Genomic DNA, 14,371 nt, shown 5'->3' with positions numbered 1-14,371 from the left:
CATATACACTTGAAGTGATCGGCCCCACCACCAGAGGTTCATAGCATTCTGTCTTATTTTCTTTGGTCTGACACCTATAATACTGAGTTTGATTATATATACACGGTCTTAATTGTGTGAGGCACTCCGGAGCCACATTGTAATACATTAAAGTCCTGGTGACTTTATTCCCTGTCTTTGTGGTCTGAATACACTCTGTACATTCCTGGTCCTGGGTGCCTGAACAAATCCGGGCAATGCCCAGACCCAGGAAAAGGAGCATTAACCCTCTCATGGCTCAGGGAAAGTGTCTCGGATCTGGCGTTTTCCTCAAATATCTCAAGGCTAGAGTCACCGTGGGGGTCTCTAGTAACTCACAATGGACCACCCCCTGCAGAGTGACTCTACAATATTGAATTATTATGTCCTCTACAAAGACTATAGAGCATTCTTCAGTACAATGCACGCAACAAACACATGCTTCACAGTGAGCGCAGCAACAACATTCGTAGAAACACTTGCAAGTACAAAATAAACACATCAGGAAAGCATTCACTGTCCTTAATCTCCTCCCTGGTTCCTGGTCCCTGATCTGGTGAGTTTCACCTTCAACGGATTGTCTGGGCTCGGTGTTGCCGTCCAACTCTCAGGCGGGGCCCTTTTTACCCGGTGATAGTGAGTCCATCCGTGTTCTCGGGTCCGTACTGCTGACTCAGTGGTGAGCAGGACCTGGAAAGGACCATTCCAACTCGGGCTGAGTTTCTCCGCCTTCCACGTTTTGATCAGGACCAAGTCGCCAGGCTGGAAAAGGTGTTGTTGTTCCAACAACGGGGGTCTTTGTGCCAAGACTCCCTGCCTATGGAGAGATAATAAGGACTGGGACAGTGACTGCAAATATTTCCTCAGAAACAAGTCTTTGAATACTATCTGGGGGTTCCCCAGCTGTGTCAGGTAAGGCCGTCCCATCATCATCTCAAAAGGGGACAATCCCGTGTCCTTCCTAGGAGCTACCCGCATTCGCAACAAAGCCAGGGGTAGATTTTTCGTCCAAGGTAGTCCATTTTCCAAGTATAATTTAGTCAAATGTTTTTTAATTTCTGCGTTTGCACGCTCCACCTTCCCGCTACTTTCGGGGTGCCAAGGAGTATGAAAGTCCCATTTTATTCCTACCAACCCCATGACTTCCTGCAGCACCTTTTGGGTGAAATGAGTCCCTCGGTCTGAGTCCAATGTCTCGATCATTCCATACCTAGGAATGAGGCTTTCTAGTATGTTTTTGGTGACTACTTGAGCTGTGGCCTTTCTACTGGGGTATGCTTCCACCCATCCCGTCAGGTGGTCTTTGAAGACCAATAAGTACTTCTGCCCTCCCCTCTCCGGTAATTCAGTGAAGTCTACTTGCACTCGTTGAAAAGGCCATACTGCGAGGGGTCTCCCCCCTCTTTCTGTCTTCTTTGCCCGCGTTTTATTAACCTTCTGACAAATTAAACATTTCCAGGCGATGGCATGAGCCATTGGCCACATGTCACGGCTCCAATACAGGGGCTTAACTAAGTTAATCATTCCTTCAGTCCCAAAATGTCCACTCTCGTGCACTTTCTCCAAGATTCCCATCATAGTTGTTTTGGGGAGTACCATTTGTCCCTCTGGGGTCTCCCAACCACCCTCCTTTTCTTTCCATTCTTCTTTGACCATGTATTCTTTCTCTCTGGGGGTGAATACTAATTTGGCCGTGTCTAATGGGGTCAAAACGGGGACCCGGAGAGCACATTGTTGGATGATTTCCTCATTTGGTGTACCCTCCGCCGCTTCCTTTGCCCTTAGGTCCGCCCATGCATTTCCCATCTCTTCCGGGCTTTTCCCGCGTGTATGTGCCGATATATGTACCACGGCTATCCTTCGGGGTCCGCATAGGGCATCTAACAGACGTTCAAGGAGCATCATGTGTTCTATCTGCTTTCCATCTGCCCTAATATATCCTCTCTCTCTCCATGTTCTACCAAAGGTGTGTACTACTCCCCAAGCATACCGTGAATCTGTCCAAATGGTTACTTCCAGACCTATCCCCAACTCCAAGGCTCGGGTCAGTGCCATTATTTCACATTTCTGGGCTGACCACGTGTTTGGGAGGGCCCCACTTTCTATCGTGTCTCCATTTTCCAGCACTACAGCATATCCTGACCTCCTCTTTCCCTCTTTCACATAGCTGGATCCATCTACAAACCACCGTTCTCCATCGGGGAGAGGTGTTTCCATCAGGTCTTCCCTGACTTTCGCCATTAGCTGTATGTCATTTAGGCAATCATGCTCATCTAATTCCCACTCCTTCCTTTCTCCCCTCAGGAACTCAGCGGGGTTCAAATTCCTGTCTGTTCCTATGGTGATGTCAGAACCAGTTCTCAATATACCTTCATATTTTACAAGGCGGCCGTCAGTCATCCAGGTGGACGCGGCCCCTGTCATGACTGAATTAATCTGATGGGGGCTGTGTACTATTAGGACTCCCCCAAAGGTCAATTTCCTGCTCTCAACCACTAATTCTGCAGCGGCCGCCACCGACTGGATGCATGAGGGCCAGGCCCGTACTACTGGTTCTAAAGTCTTGCTCAAGTATGCAACGGGTTGATATCGCCCACCTCTCTTTTGGGCCAAGACCCCTACAGCGGTTTGGGAAGTTGTGGTGACATACAGGTGAAATGGCTGTTGGAGGTTGGGTAGGGCTAATACCGGTGCCTCAATCAGAGTCCGCTTTATCTCTTCCCAATGTTTTTGATCTTCCTTGTCCCATTCCACTTCCTCCTTCCCCATGAGTTTCTTATTCAGAAATTGTGTCAGCTTGGCGTACTGGTCTATCCATAGCCTGCAATATCCCAACAACCCCAACATCCTCCTGACATCGGTTTTGCTTTTAGGGGGTTTTAATTCTAGAATCCCCTTAACTCGCTCAGGATCTAATTTCCTGGTTCCCCCTTCTAGAATGTGGCCTAAATACTTAACTTTCCGCTCCGTAAACTGGAGCTTCTCTTTAGACACTTTCACACCCAGTGCTCCCAACCAGTTCAAGAGTCTGATCGAGTCCTGTTTGACCTCTTTTTCCTTCTCCCCTATCAATAATAAATCATCAAAATACTGCAAAAGACGGTTGGGACCCTGGGTCTGAAAATCTGCCAGCTTTTCCCCTATCGCTTGGCCAAACAAAAGAGGGCTCTCGGTGTATCCCTGGGGTAACACTGTCCATCGATATTGCTGTTTCCGCCCAGTATGGGCGTCCTCCCACTCAAAAGCAAATAGGTCCCTACTGTCTTCATCAAGAGGGCACGTCCAAAAGGCATCTTTTAGGTCTATGACCGTGTACCACCGTGTGCTGGGTGGTATTCGGCTCAACATGGTGTAGGGGTCCGGGACCACCGGGAAACGGGGCACTACTATGCTGTTTATATTTCTCAGGTCCTCCACCATCCGATATTTCCCATCTTTCTTTTGTACTGCCAAAATCGGGGAATTAAAAGGGGACATTGTTGATTCCAAAAGGCCCTGTTGTATCAGTCCTTCCACCACTGGTTGCAACCCTAATCTCCCTTTTCTCTTCATTGGGTATTGTGGGGTCCACAAATGGGTGATCCCTGGTTTGACAGTAATCCTAATGGGACTTATATCTAATCTTCCAACAGTTCGCCCATCCGCCCATACCCCGGGGTTTCACGGAGGGGGAAACTATCAATTGTCTTATCTTCCCTTCTTGGCCCAGCTGACTGGAAGGGCAGACTTTCCACATCTTTTACGAGTTGGCCCGCCTCCCTCTTCAAACGCGAATAACGGTTGTCGTTATAAGGGGGTGGAGATGGAGCAGACGGAGTGAGTGAAACGCCTGCCTCTCCCGACCACGAAGGGGCCAGCCACGAAGGGGACGACCTACACGACCTACGCCCAGGAGATGTACAGTCTGTTGAATCTTTACCAGTTTGTACTTCTCTGTCCCCCTTTCCCGCCTTTGGCGTGTCCGGAGGGGAAGAGAGATTTTCCAGGTTCACTGGGGCTGCCGGGGCAGGAGCAGGGGGAGGTTGGGCTGAGGGTACTGTTCTCTCATCCTCCGAATCCTCCTCCTTTGTCCTTACCGGGTATTGTTTGGCCAAGGGAGGGGGGTCTGGTCCAAAAAACTTAACGTGGAACCAGACTTCCAAATAGGGTTTCTCACCCTCTTTCTTCTGCCTAATCAGATAGTACTGCAGTTGTTTTATCCAATATGTATCAGTCTCTCCTTCTGGGTTCCAATTATAACCTCCCTCAGGTCCTATTGGATATTGGGGCCAAACCACCCTGCAGAATTTAACCATCCTTACTTTGGTCAAGCCCCTAGTATACTGTCTCACCCCATCCTCATTCCATTCCAATAGGACCTGCCCTAAGGGACTATTCGGATCGATGGGATCCTGCTTTCCTCCATTAGACCCTTTTCTACACGTACTCTGTCCCTTGCCCATTGTTACAATGTCTCACAACCGCTCACTCACAGATTCACGCGGACTCGCCTGGCCGTTTCCCTCGCGGGACCACGGAACCGCAAGCTAATCCTCTCGTCAGGACTAGGTCCTGATCCACACTCACGCGTCCGTATGGAGCCTCTCTTTCACTCAGGAGACGAATCACTCACCCCCTCCTTCTTTCCAATCCCAAAGCTTACTCACCCAATGCAGTTCAGCGCCGTTTCCCACGACTAGTGAACAGGCGGGCGTCCCCGCTGGGTACTCACGGTCCCCGACCACGATATCTCTCCTTCTCAGTCTCGGATTCAATTCCCTATATCAGGTTTCCGTCAATCAGCCCTCGTGAACCGTCACAGACACGCCCGGGTCAGGTTTCTCCGAAAAATCGGAGTGGCGCCTAACCGTTCACCGGGGGTCGCTGCACAGTTCGTCGAGGGCCCCACGTTGGAGCGCCAATTTGTGGTATATTGAACGTGGTCACCAAACAAGACAAGGAAACCTGGATATAAGGATAACCCTTTTATTTGTAACGCGTTTGCAAAGGCGGGCCCCCGCACTCAAGAGTACGAAGAGAGGCCCCGAGCAAGCTTCGGATCGTGACTTTTGTTCCTATTGCTGCCGCCCCTCCCTTAGAGGCTTGGCTTACAATCTACCTATTGCAATTCAACACAACTCTAATACATAGACCAATCTACACTCTCTATTTGGGTTTTTCCTAATATGGGAGCTATACATTCTGAAGCTCCTTGTGGTCTTTTGTGGTCTTTTGTGGTCTAACTGACAGGAAGCACGCTCAAGCTGCTGACTCTGCCTGCATACAGAGTCTTCTGTAAATTTCCACTGGGTTTGAGGCACAATTTGATTACTCCTTCTCACATGATGATGATGATTATACCAGCTCTTCACCAGAATGGCAGGTTACAGCATATGAAAAATGACACAAGTAAATAAATGAATAACAACAACCCCACTCATAACCCCAAAACAACAATTCCACACATATTACAGGGAAGACACTGAAATTAATTATTCCATTTTCAGAAGTAAATTATGCAGCTCTTCTTTTAGGTTCCAACTCCCAATAGGTTCCAAAATTTGAAAACAAAGAAAAGAACATCAGCTTAAATCAAGTTCCAACTTTTTCACTTCTTAAGAACTTATAGAGGCAGTGGTGTAGTGTTGGTTGCCTGTGCCCGGAGCAAACACACACACATGTCCTGGGCAGGGGAGGTGCCAGCCCAGCCATTGCTGCTGACATTGCCGGAGCGACCCCACCCCAACGGAAACAAAGTGGGGCTGTGCTGAGCTGCCTGCCCACCTGTGCAAGGGGTAGGCTGCCGTCCAACACAGCCCTTGGTGGGTGGAGAGGAGCATTGGGAGGGATCGTTCTGGGGTCGCCTGAATGGGATCACCTGGTTCACACTCCCTCAGAAATTGTTCTCTCGAGCCATGGCCCCCTGGCACCCCCCACTCTATATGGAGGACCCTTCTGGATCTAACTAGTACCTCTAAGAAACCTATAAACAGGACATGAGGACAATCCCTCTCTCTCATTGTTGTTACCAAGCGCCAGACAATTCAGGTTGCAATCTTATACTCACAATGGGGTTTACCTCTGAGTAAACAGCAAATGGTTTTCCCAGTGGTGATGTATGGAAGTGAAAGCTGGACCATAAAGAAGGCGGATCGCCGAAGGATTGATGCTTTTGAATTATGGTGCTGGAGGAGACTCTGGAGAGTCCCATGGACTGCAAGAAGATCAAACCTATCCATTCTTAAGGAAATCAGCCCGGAGTGCTCACTGGAAGGACAGATCCTGAAGCTGAGGCACCAATACTTTGTCCACCTCATGAGAAGAGAAGACTCCCTGGAAAAGACCCTGATGTTGGGAAGGATGGAGGGCACAAGGAGAAGGGGATGACAGAGGACGAGACTGTTGGACAGTGTTCTCGAAGCTACAAACATGAGTCTGACCAAACTGCAGGAGGCAGTGGAAGACAGGAGTGCCTGGCGTGCTCTGGTCCATGGGGTCACGAAGAGTCGGACATGACTAAATGACTAAACAACAACAAACAGCAAATGTCAGAAACATTTTGCCTCTAACCCAGGAATCAGCATATAGCCATCACTTTGAAAATCTTAGTGGCTGCACCAAAATCCACCCTGCATTTGATGCCTCATCATAGATCAGGAGCTTATGATTTCTGAAACAATAAATGCTGTGGATTCTTGTGATATTGGCAGACTTTAAATATGTTACCATTTCTGCAGTAGCCCAGGAGCATTCACCCAATATATTAAACTTTTGTGCCAAACCAACCTTCTGTACTCTTACTAAATCTATCAAGGCCATTTGAAACCTAGAGCATGCTATACATACAAGGGCAGGGGGGTTTATGCAGCTTAAATACCACAAACTCCACTATACTGTGCAATATTTGTTTACAGGAGGCAAGTATATCACAAATAGCATACCCTCTATCATTTCTCCAATGAAAATAGGGACGTCCCATTCCATAGTGATAATTTTACTATTTATACCCCACACATCTTACTGGGTTGCCCCAGATACTCTGGGCAGCTTCCAACATAGATAAAACCATAATACATTAAACATTAAAAAAAACCCTTCCCTATACAGGATTGCCTTTAGATGGCTTAAAGGTAAAGGTAAAGGGACCCCGACCATTAGGTCCAGTTGTGGCCGACTCTGGGGTTGCGGCGCTCATCTCACTTTATTGGCCGAGGGAGCCGGCGTACAGCTTCCGGGTCATGTGGCCAGCATGACTAAGCTGCTTCTGGTGAACCAGAGCAGCACACGGAAACACCGTTTACCTTCCTGCCGGAGCAGTACCTATTTATCTACTTGCACTTTGACGTGCTTTTGAACTGCTAGGTGGGCAGGAGAAGGGACCGAGCAACGGGAGCTCACTCCATTGCGGGGATTCGAACTGCCAACCTTCTGATCAGCAAGCCCTAGGCTCTGTGGTTTAACCCACAGCGCCACCCGCGTCCCTTAGATGACTTAGGGGTCGGATAACGCCATACCCTCCAACATTTCTCCAATGAAATAGGCACATCCTAAGGAAAAGCGGAACATTCCAGGATCAAGTCAGAAACCGGGACGGCTTCTCTAAATCAGGGACATCCCTGGAAAATAGGGACACTTGGAGGACTTGAAATAGAATGACGTATTGCGCCGGCAAATAAAAGTGAATGCGGATTGACACCTGGGTTTTTCAAGGAGACAAATGCTGTAAATATTAACATGTCCTGATATATTCCCTTCCCAACAAATATCTGATACACAGATGCATGTTTGGTAGAATTCTGCAGGCTTGCTGAGTTGCCAGGTATTATTTACTAGATACCTGAGTGGGTGAGGTGGCAAAATAATTCTGGCCATATTTTCTGTTGGCTGTATCCAGTCTTGGTGCTAATAAAATGTGAGGCAGAAAGTGGCCCCTGAAATGCTCTCTCTGTGGGAATGAAGATTCCTTTGCCACAAGGTACTGAAGTGTATTGTCAATGGGGGGGGGGGAGAGAGAGACACACAACATCCATTGTAGTAACTCTGGCAATGGGATGGCAGCATGCCGGAACGATGAATCTACCCAGACGTTTGTTTCTCGAAACTCTTTATTTACATGCTTTCACATGTCTGGCCTTTGTAGCATCTGTTGTGCAATAATGGACTTCCTCTCTTGGAATACTAACATTTTGGTTTAAAGCATTTTTAAACACTCGTCGATAGGCATTAAACAAAAACACACATGTTTGAACTTGAAGCAGCATGTGGTTTTACTGTGGCTGAGTGCTTCCCCCACCCGCCTTCTGTATCTGAATTGCTAGCAAAACACATTACAATAAGGTCATATGATCCTCTTTTAATAATGCTACTCAGGTAGCGTAGATAGAAACCTAGAGGAGAGATTTGTTTCCCCAATTCCTCCCTTTAAAAGCAGCAGCATCTGCTGCACAGGGCAAGGAACTGTCTTCTGGTAGCGGAAATAAATGATGCTGGAGGGGTTCTTTATAAAACAACAACACTGTATTTATTTAACTGCTTAGAATACATCTAGTTAAGTGAAGGTAACAAATTGGAACAGGAGTTTGGAAAGGCCCAATGGTGGAGAACCTTCAACCCGGGGGGTGATTGCAGCCCTTCAGAAGGTTTCCCCAGGCCACACCTGTTATGTACTGAAGTTCTCACCCTGGGCCAGCAGGGGGATAGTGTAGATAGTTCAGGTCCACATATGCAAATAAGGGATCGAAAGTGACGTTCAGTGATTGGATAGTTACAGAAAGTCGTTACAGTTGCGTTCTACTGGAGCTCTATAGAAGCAGGCTGACTGAACCCTTCAGTTCAGTGCTGTTCTGACCTGTGAATAAACAAGAGCTGTTTGGAGAATCGCTGTGTCGTCTGATATGTTCACCCACAAGTTAACAACACCCATCATTGGTCCTGCTTCACCTGCTGAGTGTTTTTGCTTGGCTTGAATATGTCATTGATAATATAATAACAATTTATTATTTATACTCCGCCCATCGGGCTGGGTTTCCTCACCCACTTTGTGTGGCTCCCAACAGAATATTAAAAACATGATAAAACATCAACCATTAAAAACTTCCCTAAACAGGGCTGCCTTCAGATGCCTTCTAAAAGTCAGATAGTTGTCTTTTTCCTTGACATCCGATGGGAGAGCGTTCCACAGAGCAGGTGCCACTACTGAGAAGGCCCTCTGCCTGGCTCCCTGTAACCTCACTTTTCGCAGTGAGGGAACTGCCAGAAGGCCCTTGGCAGTGGACCTCAGTGTCCGGGCAGAACGTTGGGGGTGGAGACGCTCCTTCAGGTATACTGGGCCGAGGCCGTTGAGGGCTTTAAAGATCAGCACCAACACTTTGAGTTGTGCTTGGAAACGTACTGGGAGTCAATGTAGGTCTTTCAGGATTGGTGTTATATGGTCTCAACGGCCACTCCAGTCAGCAGTCTAGCTGCCGCATTCTGGATTAGTTGCAGTTTCCAAGTCACCTTCAAAGGTAGCCCCATGTAGAGTGCATTGCAGTAGTCCAAGTGGGAGACATCCACTCTGGCGAGACAGTCTGTGGGCAGGTAGGGTCTCAGGCTATGTACTAGATGGAGCTGGTAGAACTCTGATAATGCTTTTTGCTTGCCTGGGTGGAGAGGACAGTGAGGGGTGGGTGACTGTGTGTAGAAACTATCAGAGTTCAGATGAAAGGTGGTCTACAAATTTAATAAATAAATAATATGAGCTTCCTTCTGGAAGAACAAGATCTAATTGGAGTACATAATCATCATAATACTGTACAAAGGTAAACTTTTATATTCATTGCTCCCCCCCCCCCTTTTATCCCTGACTTTGTCCACCACTGGTGTGTGGTCTTTGGAATTTCACCCCGGGGGTTGGGGAAAGGTTCTCCACCCCTGAGCTAGGCAGACAAGATAGGCATGGAAAGTGATTTAATCACAGAGCCAAGAGGGGGTCAAAGAGGTCGTGTAATAAAACTTTTCCTTGCTACAAGACAAGAACGGCCTCACCGCAAACCTACCAAATCTATTTACATTTTAGTAAGGAGTTGTATCATTAACACTTCTGAAACCTTTGAAATTTGCACAGATAATGTGTATATTAGGAGGCCGTGTACATAAAAATACATGCATTTGTTGTGTGTGTGTGGGGAACCATACAGAAATGCATTTTATTAGGGGAAATTGCTTGCAAAGATGTCTATATATTATAAGGACGTCACACTAAAAAAAAAAATCCATGTGGATAAATTACAAGCTTTTGGAGAAATGTTGAGAACTCAATCAAAGATTGGGGAAAAATAAGAAGCTGAGATAAACTAAAATTGACAGATGCATCCATCCTTACCAGTAACTCACACCTTTGCAAAATTATACACGAAGCATCAAACAAGTCAGAAGTACTTCCGTATTCAGTATTCAAATTCAGTAGGAATAAATCAGTAGGCATACGAACCTGGGAGTTTACAGTATTTAAACCTAAAACCTTCGTTTCTATACCATCCTGTCTTTCCATAAACCTGGGGAGAAAATATGGTTCTATGGTGCCCACTCTGGAAAGTTGGATACATGGCCACCTCAATTGGTCTATATATGACGGGTACAATTTCCATTGACTCCTAACCTCTCTCAGAAATCAGTTTGTGGGTTATTAAGGGAACTTGAATATGTGTCTGAATTCAGCATTTGAAAATGTCTCAACTAAGGAGAGAGGGAACTTCTCCAGATGACCTATTTATTGAGTATTTATCCTGATTTATTTATTGAGCGTCCATCCTTGCGGAAAAGTTGCATAGACGTCAAATTCCTGTATTGAGCATTTGTTCTGGTTTGTTTTGGGGGAGGTAATATGACAAGGAGCATTCATCCTGGTGTGTTTGTGGGGTGTTTAGACACCTTCTCATATATCATTCCTTCATCCCACACTTTTTGATTCATTTTCCCATCCTTTTCTGAACAACAAGGAGTTTCTTTCTTTCTTTCTTTCTTTCTTTCTTTCTTTCTTTCTTTCTTTCTTTCTTTCTTTCTTTCTTTCTTTGGATTTGTTGAGCTGCAATGTGGTTGAATCCTTCTGACAAAATGCTGACAGCAAGTCCAGCCCGCCTATGAGGCAGACTGAGGCAGCTGCCTCAGGTGGTGGAATCCTGTGGAACGGCACTCACTGAGTGCCCTGCTAGGCCCTGCCCTTCCACCGGAGATACGAGGAGTATTGACAGCCTTCTTCAAGATTTCACCAGCGGTTGCTGCCAGACCCCGGCTCTGACAGTGTCGTGACACCTCATTGTTTCACCTCAGGTGCTGGAACGGATTGGGCCACCTCTGGCTTGACAGTCTGTAGGCGCCCAGAGACAGGGTTCTAGTCTCTTCGAATTCTCTAAATTTACCTAATGTTTCTTAGCCCCATGCCTCTGGTGTTCAGCTTCTCCACTCAAAGCGAGCAGAGTTTTGAATGTCATCAAGCCACTGTCATGTAAGCTGATATGAGTCATGTGTCTCAGTGATACTCCTCTGTTCCTAGCAAGCCTTTAAAAAAAATATTGCACAGAGATAGTTATGAATAGTGATTGGGGGATGAAATTTAAAGAAAGATCAGTTCAGTCTCTTTACTTTGCTGGAGGCATGCCATGTGGCTGGTTGACCCCATCAAAAAAGTAAAAATCACTGTGACATGGCACACTTTAAATATAGAATAGCTGCATTTACTGAATATCTAGCAAAAGCATTTTGATCTCCACTACGAATAAGGCTGTTAGTCTACTGTGGGGTTGGTCTTCATCATCGCTTAGCAGTAAAAGCTTTGCCAGCGTGGGACTTGTGCGTTAAGACAGTAGAAAAGCATCAATTGCACAGTGGTGTGTATTTGCCAATACATGTAACAGGACATAAATCACATATTATTGTTGTTTAGTTGTGTCTGACTCTTCATGACCCCATGGACCAGAGCACGCCAGGCACGCCAGTCTTCCATTGCCTCCCGCAGTTTGGTCAAACTCATGCTGGTAGCTTTGAGAACACTGTCCAGCCATCTCGTCCTCTGTCGTCCCCTTCTCCTTGTACTTCTTTCCCAAAATCAGGGTCTTTTCCAGGGAGTCTTCTCTTCTCCTGAGGTGGCCAAAGTATTGGAGCCTCAGCTTCAGGATCTGTCCTTCCAGTGAGCACTCAGGGCTGATTTCCTTCAGAATGGATACGTTTGATCTTCTTGCAGTCCATGGGACTCTCAAGAGTCTCCTCCAGCACCATAATTCAAAAGCATCAATTCTTCAGCAATCAGCCTTCTTTATGGTCCAGCTCTCACTTCTATACATCACTACTGGGAAAACCATAACTTTAACTGTACGGACCTTTGTTGGCAAGGCGATGTCTCTGCTTTTTAAGATGCTGTCTAGGTTTGTCATCGCTTTTCTCCCAAGAAGCAGGCGTCTTTTAATTTCATGACTGCTGTCACCATCTGCAGTGATCATGGAGCCCAAGAAAGTAAAATCTCTCACTGCCTCCATTTCTCCCCCTTCTATTTGCCAGGAGGTGATGGGACCAGTGGCCACCTTCTTTTTTTTGATGTTGAGTTTCAGACCATAAATCACATAGCTGCACTCTTTAGTGCAAGATTTTTTTCTTGGGTGTGTGTGTAAATAACCAATGAGAAGCACCCATTCTGGTAGGGGGCTTTCACTCCTTGTCCCTGTTGCGGGCATGTGCCTGCAATTTACATTCCCCGCAACAGGTAGACTGACGTTTTCTCATTCCCTTTTCCGAAGTAAGTAGTCACACCTTGGCTTTTGAACAGCTTAGTTCCCAAATGTTTTGGCTCCCGAACGTTGCAAATCTGGAAGTGACTGTTCTGGTTTGCAAACTATTTTTGTAAATAATATTTTATTTTCCACATTCAATAAACAAACAGAAAACAAATCGACAAACACATCAAAAAGAAAATAGCAAAAACAAAACAATACATACATTATACAGAAAGAAAAAAAAATGAAAAAGATAAGAATAAAAAAAATTAAAAACAAATATTATGTCATTGTATTCTTCAGCATTAACTTAAGTCTGCGACTTCCCCATGCCTTCCCACTCTGTATTCTAGATCTTATATTCTGGTAGTAAACTCTTTCCCTCTGGCGTATCTTTGGTTCAAATTAATGTTATTGTCTTATTTATCCTTACATTTCCCTATGTCTTACTAAATATACTTTCTGTAACATTGTCGTTTTTATAATAACATTCTTGTACTTTCAATCTGATACCTCAAACGTTCATAATTTTATAATGTTTCTGTAAATAATCTTTAAATTTCCTCCAGTCTTCCTTCACCATCTCTTCTCCCTGGTCTCTGATTCTGCCAGTCATTTCTGCAAGTTCCATATAGTCAATGAGCTTCATTTGCCATTCTTCCAGCGTGGGTAAATCCTGCGTCTTCCAGTATTGCGCGATGAGTATTCTTGCTGCTGTTGTAGCATACATAAAAAGAGTTCTATCCTTCACTTGAACCTGTTGGTTTACCATACCCAGGAGAAAGGCTTCTGGGGTCTTTCTAAATGTATATTTAAATATTTTTTTCAATTCATTATAAATCATTTCCCAGAAAACCTTGATCCTTGGGCACGTCCACCAAAGGTGAAAGAAGGTACCTTCTGCTTCTTTACATTTCCAGCATTTATTATCAGGCATATGATACATTTTTGCAAGCTTGACTGGTGTCATGTACCACCTATATATCATTTTCATTATATTCTCTCTTAAGGCATTACATGCCGTAAACTTTATTCCAGTGGTCCACAACCTTTCCCAGTCAGCAAACATTATGTTATGGCCGACGTCTTGAGCCCATTTAATCATAGCCGATTTCACTTCCTCATCCTGTGTGTTCCATTTCAGCAGCAAATTATACATTCTAGACAATATTTTTGTTTTAGGTTCTAATAGTTCTGTTTCCAATTTTGATTTTTCCACCTGGAAGCCAATTTTTCTGTCCATTTTAAGTACCTCCATTATTTGATAATAATGAAGCCAATCTCGGACTTTACTTTTTAGTTTGTCAAAACTCTGCAATTTCAGTTTGTCACCATCCTGTTCTAAGATCTCCCAATACTTCGGCCAATTTGCCTCCATATTGAGTCTCTTTACTGCCTTAGCTTCCATTGGAGACAACCACCTTGGGGTTTTGTTTTCCAAAAGATCTTTGTATCTGATCCAGACATTGAACAGTGCTTTTCTAACAATGTGAATTTTGAACATTCTATGCACTTTAACTTTATCATACCATAGATATGCATGCCAGCCAAATGCATTATTAAACCCTTCTAAATCCAGTATGTCTGTGTTTTCAAGAAGTAGCCATTTCTTCAACCAGCAGAAAGCT

Source organism: Podarcis tiliguerta, assembly GCF_965153285.1.
Source record: "Podarcis tiliguerta genome assembly, chromosome: 14".
NCBI lineage: Eukaryota > Metazoa > Chordata > Lepidosauria > Squamata > Lacertidae > Podarcis > Podarcis tiliguerta.
Note: the sequence above shows the minus strand (reverse complement) of the source record.